Below are 10,979 nucleotides of genomic sequence, written 5' to 3'. Positions count from 1 at the left end.
GCACAGCCAACAATTACAACAAACATGTCTGTAAGCTAATTTGTCCTAGCCCATTTAGCTTCAAATCCCCCCTTTCACCTATCTTGACACAAGTTCATTATTCATTATCTGTAGATACCTGCTGCCTTCCAGAATATAAATCAAAACACAATAAATCTAATGAGACAGCCTGATGTTACCCCGTGTTTATAATTGCATTAGCAGCGTGTTCCAGTTTCTGAGATTACCGCTTCGCAAATGCTGACCCCACGCCACATAGCAGGCAAGCAAAGCTATATTCAGACCAAAGTGTTGCTATGAATAGCTCAACAATTGAAGGACTGAATGACACTTGCCCTGCACTGTCCAGTAATCACTTCTTATACACAAAAAGACAACGCATTGGAAATAGAATAGATTCTATATACTAATCTATCACATTGTTGTGACAACAGTGTGATTAAGTTTGGATAATTGTTCATACTCAGCTGTTAGGCTAAAAACAGAATAGCCACATAGTCAGTGATGCAACATGCTGTGGACCAGTGAAATTCTCAGGTTGAATTCGAATACAAACAGGTTCAGCTTTTCAAAAAACAAAAAAACAAAAAAATATATATATACTATCATAAGACCTTTATAGGAACCCAATCATTACTATGATGCAGTTTACAATCCAAAATACTGCAATAGATATTATCATTATCATTGCAATGTAAATTTTTCTGAAAAGGTAACAGATAATCATCAATTTATTCCCATGAAGTATGTCAATTTGACAGTAGAATGGAATAAACTATAAAAGGATTTGTTGTGGGTTCAAATCTGGGTCAGAAATTTTTGTGTAAAGCTTTTATATTCTTTCTCTCAAAATGTCGCTGGTCCCACAGCGTCAATCAGGGTTGATATCTCAGCTGATATCAGTGATGTGATTTAGGTTTTGCATTGTTTCATATTCTGTTTGTAAAGGAGATGTAAATCGCCTCAGTCAAGAGATTCTGTTTTTGTTGCATCAAGAGGCATTTCCTTAGCAGGCTTCTCACAACTTTAATTCTTTTTTTTTTCATTTTCTGTCTTTGATAACTTCTCTGGTCTCGAAATCCTTTTGAAATATATATTTCTTCTTTTTCCCCTCAGCTCTGACATTTTGGCAGATCACTTCTCCAACTTCCTTGTTTTCCTTTAATTATTTTCTTTTTTTTTTTTCCAAATTCTGATTTATTTTCTGTCTCACTCCAATATGTTTGATACTTTCTTCCACCAACATGTAAAAATTCTTGGTATCACATTTAATGCTGAGCTTGTGGGGAGTCATCACTCTTTCCAATCATTTCATGGCAAAAATCAAGCAAGTGAGCACTGCTGTTTGCACGTGATGTCCATCAGGGTATAATGATCATCGCTGAAATGGAAATGCATGCAAGCTGTTTGGATGAACATGCACATTTTCAGCGCCTTTTTTAGAAGACTAAATCAAGCCTAAAGTGGGACATTTTCTATTAAAAAATATGCTACAACATGGATTTAAGGAGACCCAGAACCACTGATGTAAAATGATGGCAGAGTACCCAATTACACAAAACGAGATTTATCTGCATGACGGTTGTCAGCTGTATTTTTAATCTCCTCTGTGAAAGTTAGTCTTTTAAATAGAAAATAATTACATTTGCACCTGCTTATCAGCCGTACTGTTCCAGCAGGCGTGAAATCAGTGGAAAAATACAGCAATAAGATGGGGGAAATGAGATGGTAAATCTAAAAGGAACAACATTTACATATTCCCAATCACAGACTCATGTTTGTAAAGGTTGGAGGCTTTGTTAACTGGACATTTTCAATGTGCTCTGAGTCACCAAATATACAGACAATACTGCTGATAGCCTACGCACACCCTACCCATTTATATTGGGCTATTTATAGCTCCAGCTAACCGCGCCAATCAAAGCAAGCTCCAAATAAAAGAAAAGTAAATGCACCCTGAGGGAGATGGCAGGAGTGGGGACGAGATTTGCTCGTGACATGGGGTCAAGCGTTACATTTGGGATGTAATGAGATACCGACTTCAGCCTTGATGTGTTTCCACAGATCTTCTAAAACATCAACGTCTCAGCCGGCCAACTCGGGGTAGAAGGCCGCTGAGAGAACAGGGGGGGGGGTGAAATTTCCAATCACTTCACGGACCTTGGGAAATGAGAGATATTTCACCACATACGGATGGACACTTAGGGACAGTAACAGCAAAGCACTGCCGGCTGGTTTTCCCCAAGCGGCCCGGCTGGTTTTCCATTGCTCAGTTACCGACACAGACGAGTGTTTTTCCTAGTCCCTCCTCCCCCTGGTCTAAGTTTCCCCACAGCTTTGGCTATTTAAAGGTTGTTTTAGGATCATGTAGTTACTTTGACTCCAAACTTGAGAGTTTCCCCATCCGAAGCTGTTGCAGTCGTGTCGCTGAAAGTCTTTTTCTCAGATCTCCGTTATAAATATGATGCTTGTTTTTTTTCCCAGCTTCACCAAAGCAATTTCTCCAACTGAATTTAACTGAACCACTGAAGCATCTCCTATGAATGTTTTATATTTGCAAGAGGTTGCTTATGGTCAACCTTAAATCAGCCAAGCAAATGTCACGATTCTGCTGGTTGCTACAGCATCTTTAAGCAAAATGTTGCAGCTTCTTCAAACAAAACATTAATTGTATAATATACTGTTTTCTACTTCAATCATTTTGAGAGTCAGATATTTTCACCAGGAATTGGACCAAACATATAAAATTACAATATAACACTATACATTTAATGGACTTTTCCACGAAACTAAGATAAACTGAAAATATCTTCAGGAAAAAAATGAATCTGAAAGTGTCTCTGAAGCATCTCTGCATTTTTACTAGAGCTTGTTTTGAGGTTTTTTTTAAGCAACCTTTGGATGTTCACCCTTTTTAAGTAACTTTGCCAAAGTATTGCCAAGACTCTCTCAGCTCATGCATTGTTGCCCTCTGCTGTTAAGTTTTGGTGTCAGTCTTGTTTTATGAACTTTGATCATCCAGTTATTTTTCTTTGGAAATTGCATTCATGTTAATTTTGTGTTTTTTACACGTTGCAAGGTCATCTCAGGGGCAGAATTTAACCCTCTCACAGGCCAGCTTTGGCCTGAGGGCCAGAGTGGTCAGAGAAAAACAGAGCGAAGTGTGAAAACTGTCATCATATATAAGAGGTGAAGACAAACAAGTTTTACCATTGCACCAATAGACAAAAGCATATGCTTGATAGTTAATCATTTGATGTTATTCCCTTTTCATTGCAGCTGCAACAATTTAACTGTATAAATTTTTTTAATGTTCATTAAGAATTGATTGACTGAAGATAGTAGTACAATGCCTCCTGTTTATCATCATACAGGACTTTAAATATCCTGCTCTGTGGAATATCTTATCAGTAGTGTCATCTATTCTTGGTTTGAGAGAGTTACAATGAAATCTAATTTGTTTTTGTAGCGATACAGATCAAACCAAAGATTGAGAAAGTGGTCTCAGAAACATGATTTAGTTGTTTATTTGAGTGATTTATTGTTGGCTTCAATTATGATGCACTGAAGACCCATCTCATATCATTTGCCCTTTGCTTGCAATTTGTATCATTGTATTTAATTTGGGGATATGCATTTGGTTAAAATCCTCCTTAGTAACATTAAGATTATACTTTCTTTGAAATACATGTTCAGTATAACCTGGAAGAAAGAATGTAAACAAGAATATGATGCATCTACATCTTGCCACTATGGTTTCTAATAGAAACTTAAGCTTGAAAAGGGCAAAAACATCAGCGTTCCTTAAATTACCCATTAAAATGCTGCAATAAATGGTCAGCAAAGTGTGGGAATAAACTTGCAGTTGGTTGTTTCGGCATCTCCCGCTCTTTCGGTAAATTATGTTTGACTAATATAAATTGCCTGCAATTAAGGGGCAGTTGAACAAGGTCAGAAGCTGTGGGGGTTTTCCATTTGCACGATAAATTGATTCGCTGACAGGAATGCTACAGCACGGCCGTGACACAACTCACTGGTGTGTTATGTTGCATCATAATAACTGATGTGCTCCAGCTGTCCCCATTTGCGGTAACCCCACTTCCAAAGATGATTTGGCACACTCTTCAGAATTGCTGTTGGTCTTTGACAAACAGTGCTCATCTTGCGAGGGATGGCGTGTCCTTTCACCTTTAAGACTTGGTTGGCTGACCTAAGATTGTTAGGGGCAGTGAGGCTGCCTTCTTTCACATAACACTGTCACGGGCAGCATGAGACGCCGTTAATCCTCTTTGCACCAGCCACAGCTGCTCTACCGCAATGGTGGAATGTAAATAAACACATTTCCTCAAGTTCTGTGAGCACTTGCAATAATCAAGCACTTCCCAACGTGCCAAATGTTTTGTACATTTTTTGTACCATAATCTACCCACAAAATTCTTCTTGCTTAATTAATATATGTATGTCGTTTGTGCAATTACTCTCTTTGTGAGTTTTTTGTGTTTACATTATTACATTTGGGAACAACAGTGAGATATACATTTATTTGTTAACATTAACATAAAAACATTACATTATTTCATACATTTTTCATTTTAGTCTTTATTGATTTTTCTCTTTTTTTTCAACACAGAACAGAACCGTATATCATCAACAAGTGTAATTGAAGTTGACATAACCGGGACAGAAATAGGATATATAACAGAAAAAAGTGTGAAAAAGAAAAAAAGAAAAGTAAAAGCAAAAAAAAAAAGGGGGGAGGGGGATATCCAGTTGGGATATTTCATGAGCAGTTTCATATCTTTCTGAACTCATTGCTATTGTTGTGAGGTCAGTTGATCCCCTGAGATTAGATACAAAGAATATTATATTGGTGTTTACAGCTCCTAACTTTGACCGCTTAATAGTTAACCAAAGAAAATCCTCAAAAGGAAATTTTTATAGTTTGGCTGTCTGTTCTCTTCAACAAGATAATTTGATGTTCTGAACAAGAAAACAATTTAAACTGCTTGTCACATTAAGTGGACATTTGACAGAGCATGTGCGTCACTCCTGCTATTTATGGCTTTTCAAAGGCTGTAATCACTTTTACATTTTAGAGCATCAAGACCGGAAGATGAAAATCGACAATCTGAGTCAAGAAGCTGCAGGAATATGTCAAATGAAAGCGCACCACCCATCACATTGCACAGTGTGAGTGTTTGCACTCACTTCTACCTGTGGATTGTAATTGAAAACCATTACCAGGTAACACAGTGCTGTATTCAGTTATTATCATCTGCACAACGACTAATGATGCAGTGGTTGAATGGCTCCTTCTGAATGGAGCCAATTTAATTTGTTCCTATTGATTTTTAGTATAGTGTCAATGTACTTGTACATGTCCATCAAAATGTCAGTTATTTAAAGGCAAGCTGTTGCTATAGGCACAATTCAGTGACAGTGGTGGGAGAGCAAACACTCACACTGTCAGCCCTGACTTAATTTTGCCCTTAGGTGATTTAATTAGCACCAATTATCAGCACAAATCTTGCAATTGAGTCTAACAGGCATATTCATAATGCTGATGTGCGATTATTACTTCAGCTATGCATGGTGGTGTGTGGAAAATTAACATACAGATCTTAAAGATATATTGAAAGATCATTTTAAATATACCTGTTGTACACAAAGACTGTTGAAACAACAAATCACTGTCTCAGCCTATATTTTCTGATTACTTTGTCCTGCTGTGGTTCTCAGCCTGGAATCCAGAATCCAAATATAGACATTCGTTCAAATAAGCTCAAGAATTTACAGAAACAGCTGGACACTGAGCTTTTAGAAAATGGTACACAAGTGCTTTTTGAGGTTTGTGCTTAGCCTGGGATGACCATGTGGCGATAGCAGCATGCTTATATACGAGGGATAATTTGGTAATCTAATGAAAAAATGCAATGCATAGAGAGTGAAATAAACTCATTTTGGATATAAAATAACTCTTTAATGGTTTTGCAATTGTATTCATAAAGTGCAACAGAATTATTCAAAATGTACAATAAGAATAAACCACTTATGGGTTAAGTATATTCTGTGAATGTCTCAGTGAAATGCCACGTGAGCTTGGAATAAAGACACATAGTAAGTATGAGGGATCAGAACATCTGGTGCTCAATATGTGGAAGATGATGATGAAAGCACCAGTATAAAAGAAAAAAATGCTCTGTAACAATGAATACACAGTGTATGCTATTCCAGACCATGTGTTGTGAATGGCAAAAGCACTATTGACTCCGAGGCTCGGAAAAGAAAGCAAAACAAAGAAGATTAAACCCGCTGCTAGTCTTCTTCTTTTTTAATCATAGTTCTCTGTTTTATCAGCAAGCAGCCAGTTTCTATGGTTACATAAAGGCTTTTGTGTTTCTTTTCAATTCTGGAGAACAGAGTAGCAATCCATTTTTTTACCTGCAGCCGAATAATCAGAACCATTCACAAGGAAAATATGTGTATAGTACATGTACTGAAGCTACAGTTTGTGCCAACTCCCTTATACTCCATAATCATGTATTTGTCACCTATTTATTTGTAAGCAAAGGATCTAAATTTAATCCAACTTTGAAAGGTTTAAACATAACAGTGCTGCAGTCTCAAAGAAGATGACACAAACCTCCAGACACAGTCACTGATGCACACACACACACACACACACACACACACACACACACACACACACACACACACACACACACACACACACACACACACACACACACACACACACACACACACACACACACACACACACACACACACACACACACACACACACACACACAGCCCACTTTCACCCTCTTTGCTCACTGTGAATATGGCCTCTGCCATCAGTCATGAACTGAAGCCTGAGTGGGATGAGACCCACCGTCCTTGTGTGGGCTGAACTCGCTCTGAACTATTCTCGACACACAAACACATGAGCGAGGATTCAGAAGGAGAGTGGAAGAAGAGAAAAGGTTGAGGAGGAGTAGAGGCACACTCACTTTTTCCACTGTAAGTCATAAACTCAGTTCAACTTTCTCTTCTCAGTCTCTTTTATAGTGAAGTGCACATCCCCCAAAGGAGTGAGATTTATAGCAGTTTTGATCTCAGCTGTAAAAGAAAATATCAATTTAACACGTTTTTGAGATAGTTTCTTATTTGGTCAATCTGTGTCAGGTGGGTCAAACTGACCCAAGGTCTATTCTGGTGCAAGGCATGACTGTTACAAGTGTAAACATCACAAAGAACCTTTTAACTTGCTTTAAGGTACTCCATCAATCTTCTCCCCCACTTTATTTGAATTGCGGTTGCAAGGCAAGGCACTCCAGAAGGTTCCCCAGCCCAAACCAGACTCCAGCACAATTCTTCTATGAGCTGAGAGTACTAGCCATTTCACCTTATATATGTACTGTATGTATTTTTTACACACCCTTTCGCCTATGTAGGGTGGTATCTGGATCAACCTCAAGCTCGGGTCCTCTACCAGAAGATTGGAAGTTTGAGGGTTCCTCACAATATTTTAGCTGCTCCAATGACTGCACTCTTCAGGACTGAGACTTCAGATGTTCCTGGGATTGGATGCAGCCATTTCTCCTAGTTTGGGGGTCAGCGCTCCTACTACTGCGACTCTATTTGTCCCCAGAAGGGTTTACCCTCCTTTTTCCTCAGAGAGCTTGGACTGGCTCCAGCACACCAGCCCCTGAAATGGATATGATGCTATAAAAGAAGAATAGTATTTATAAGTTATTGTGCCAGGAGTTGAATCCCGAACTTTGATTGTAATGTTTCTTAAGACTAAAGAATGATTGTTTTATTCATGATAAAAAAAAATATAAAGTAAAATAACATAAAAAATTGCCCTACAGTGTGAATAAAACCCTGAACTATAACATGTGACATGTGCAATATGTTTTTTTAGTGGTAGTTTAGTTTAGGTTTTTATTCATTCATCTGATCCATAACAAACTTGCAGTTCTCTGCATGTATGGTTTGGTATAATGAAAGAAAGAAAGAAAGAAAGAAAGAAAGAAAGAAAGAAAGAAAGAAAGAAAGAAAGAAAGAAAGAAATGAATGAATGAATGAATGAATGAATGAATGAATGAATGAATGAATGAATGAATGAATGAATGAATGAATGAATGAATGAATGAATGAATAAACTTTAATGGTGGAGTTTGAGGCTTTGGGGAACTTTTTGAAACACTTTGTTCTAATAGGGAATTCTAGTTTTGCATGAGGTGCTGGGATCTCCTTGAGGAAACCATTGATCGTTATTTATGTTGCATTATTTATTTATTTTTGAACTGTGATTATACATAATTAAACAAAGCCCCAGTTATAAACTTTTCCCATTCTTATGCCTGTCGTATAACAATATTGTCATGTGATATTTGTAAAGTGTCATTCAGCATTTCACAATAGTTGACATACTTATCTGTCATCAGCAGAGAGCCCCATAAACACTAAGTAGATGGAAAGAATCTGAGGGAAAGATTCATCAAGCCGTTAACTCAGCAGCTGTTAGGCGACTTGTTTCTCTTCAGGACGCAGGCTGGCCCGCTCTGCAGGATCACTGATTACCGTTTTCACTCCGCGGTGCTTTCCAACACTGGGCCGAAGGGCTGGGCACACATGTGACTTATTGAACGGTGACTGGAAAGCTTTGCAAGTGGTGCTGTCAACACCAGGACATAAATAAAGCTAAAGATAGGGTGATGTGGCTTCAGTCCGAGGTTTCTGGTCCGCCAAATGCTTTTTATAGGAACACTCTGATTTATAAAAGGCTAACAGGAACTATTTTTGGCCCTGTGGACTTGGGGGACAGAGGTCTTGGAAACTTGTGACGCTTCTGGGTGCATGACTGACCCCTCTGACTTGAATGTGTCTGTGGTGGTTGGTTATGGGAGTTGCAGCAGATAGCAGATGTGGTTGGGATCAAACTGGCCAGGGGCCTGTGATGTTTTTGGAGACAATCCAGGGAGGCAGACAGAGGGATGATCACATGGGTCTATCCCAGGCAGATATGTTGAGTTATTAGGGTGCTGTTTAATGAGGCTGTCTGGAGGGGAAACTGAACACCAGGATTTAATCTGGTTCACTTTAATTATAATGAATCCCACTCATACCACACATGTCGTCATACCTGGAAAGCAGCATGGCTGTTTGTTGAATTTTGATGTTGACATATAGTGTCAAATTGACTCTATAAATTTATTTTCATGAATTTGCTTGATCATTTTCACCTCTAACATCATTGATCATCGCCTATTAACAGTTTTAATTGGCTTGAACTTTTTTTTCCCCCAAAGGTTGAGACCAGCTAAATTTTCAACTTTTTTTTTCTTTCTGTGCTGACAGGAGCTTGTCAGCAACTTCACTGCAGATATTCAAGTGACATCCCTGGACCTTTGACACTGATGGAAGATTTCTTTCTTTCTCTAATCATTGATGATGAAAGATTTCTGATCTATTTGCACATGCAATATTGTAGGTTTCATTTACAGGATGACTGCGAAACTATCAAGCACAAAGCATTCAAGCTAAAGTGCCTACGTGCTATCTCTTAAGCCTGCTTAGATCTTCTTGTACCCAGAAATGTCAGAGTTGGGTCATGATGAATAAACCATTTTGTTTACTGATCAATTGTTACATTTGAATTCTGACACCTTTATCTAAATTTAGATGACAGCATTATAAAGTAAGCCACTTAAATAGATGACATGCATGCGCCAAGGCCAAATGTATGCCTCTCAAATCAATTACGCCAATTTCCGACAGAGGAAAATGGTTTGATTCAGATTGTTGGTCCAAAAACATGTAGATCCAATCTAATATATTAATGGGCTTCTGTGATCGTTGGTTTATATTAATACTTATCTCTGTTGACTGAAATAGCTCCGGATGTGAATCTGATTCTCAGGTCAACTGGATTTGGTTAGTCAGCCAAATGTCTCTGACGTTGATATTAAGCAGAAGTGAATGAAATAAATCTGGGTTGACTGAGCTCTGAAGCAGCTCAAACTTTATGTGTTGCTATAGACACCCTGTGCAAACAATGAGTGTTGCAACGACTCAATGTGCCGTGGGGGTCAGTGTGTAAAGTCAGCTGAGTTCTCTGAGGACCATGTATGTTTCAGATGCCCCCGCACAGTCCGTCATGGCTCGATTCTGGGTAATCCTACACTGTCAGGATCAGATGTCAGGTGGCCAGGGTTTGACTGCCATGCCTCATATACTAAGTATAGGATCTCAATCAACCTTCAATGCTGGTGTGCCATGTAAGTGAGATATATGAACAATTCACATGCCAAGGCCAAAAGAACTGGATGGACATTTTCTGAAAAAAGATTCATAGATGATATATGATCTCATGTATTGCATTACAGATCATGACCTCTCTAGCATGACAGCAGCAGTCTGTTTGCTTTAATTATTGTAACAGACCACCAAGAGTGTGCCCAAGAGAGAGAACCTCATCTGATTGTCTTGTGCTGTGATTTACCATGCCCTCTTTGAACCAAGGCCACTGCCCCGCAACCTTTCTGGTTTATATACACAAGCCATAAAAGGTAGATATTGTATGGAGAGTTGTTATGCTTAAATCTCAGATCTCACCCTGAACATGGGTGAATTGCCAAACATCAGCACCCTGGACAGACAGGAGGTGTGTGTGTGTGTGTGTGTGTGTGTGTGGGTGTGTGTGTGTGTGCGTGTGTGTGTGCGTGTGCGTGTGCGTGTGCGTGTGCGTGTGCGTGTGTGTGTGCGTGGATGGATGGAATACGTTGAGGATCACCAAGGTCTACATAAAAACCACTGATATAACACACAGCTAAATAAAGCTACATAATGAATACAGAGACACACACGTGTCACCTGTGCGGGAAAGAAGCAGTAGATATTTTGGTAGTATGGTTTTATTTTCTGACAGGGTGACGGTGATGGATTTCTGGCTCAGGGACAAGTGGGGG

The sequence above is a fragment of the Blennius ocellaris genome (genome assembly GCF_963422515.1).
Source record: "Blennius ocellaris genome assembly, chromosome: 1".
Taxonomy (NCBI): Eukaryota; Metazoa; Chordata; class Actinopteri; order Blenniiformes; family Blenniidae; genus Blennius; species Blennius ocellaris.
Note: the sequence above shows the minus strand (reverse complement) of the source record.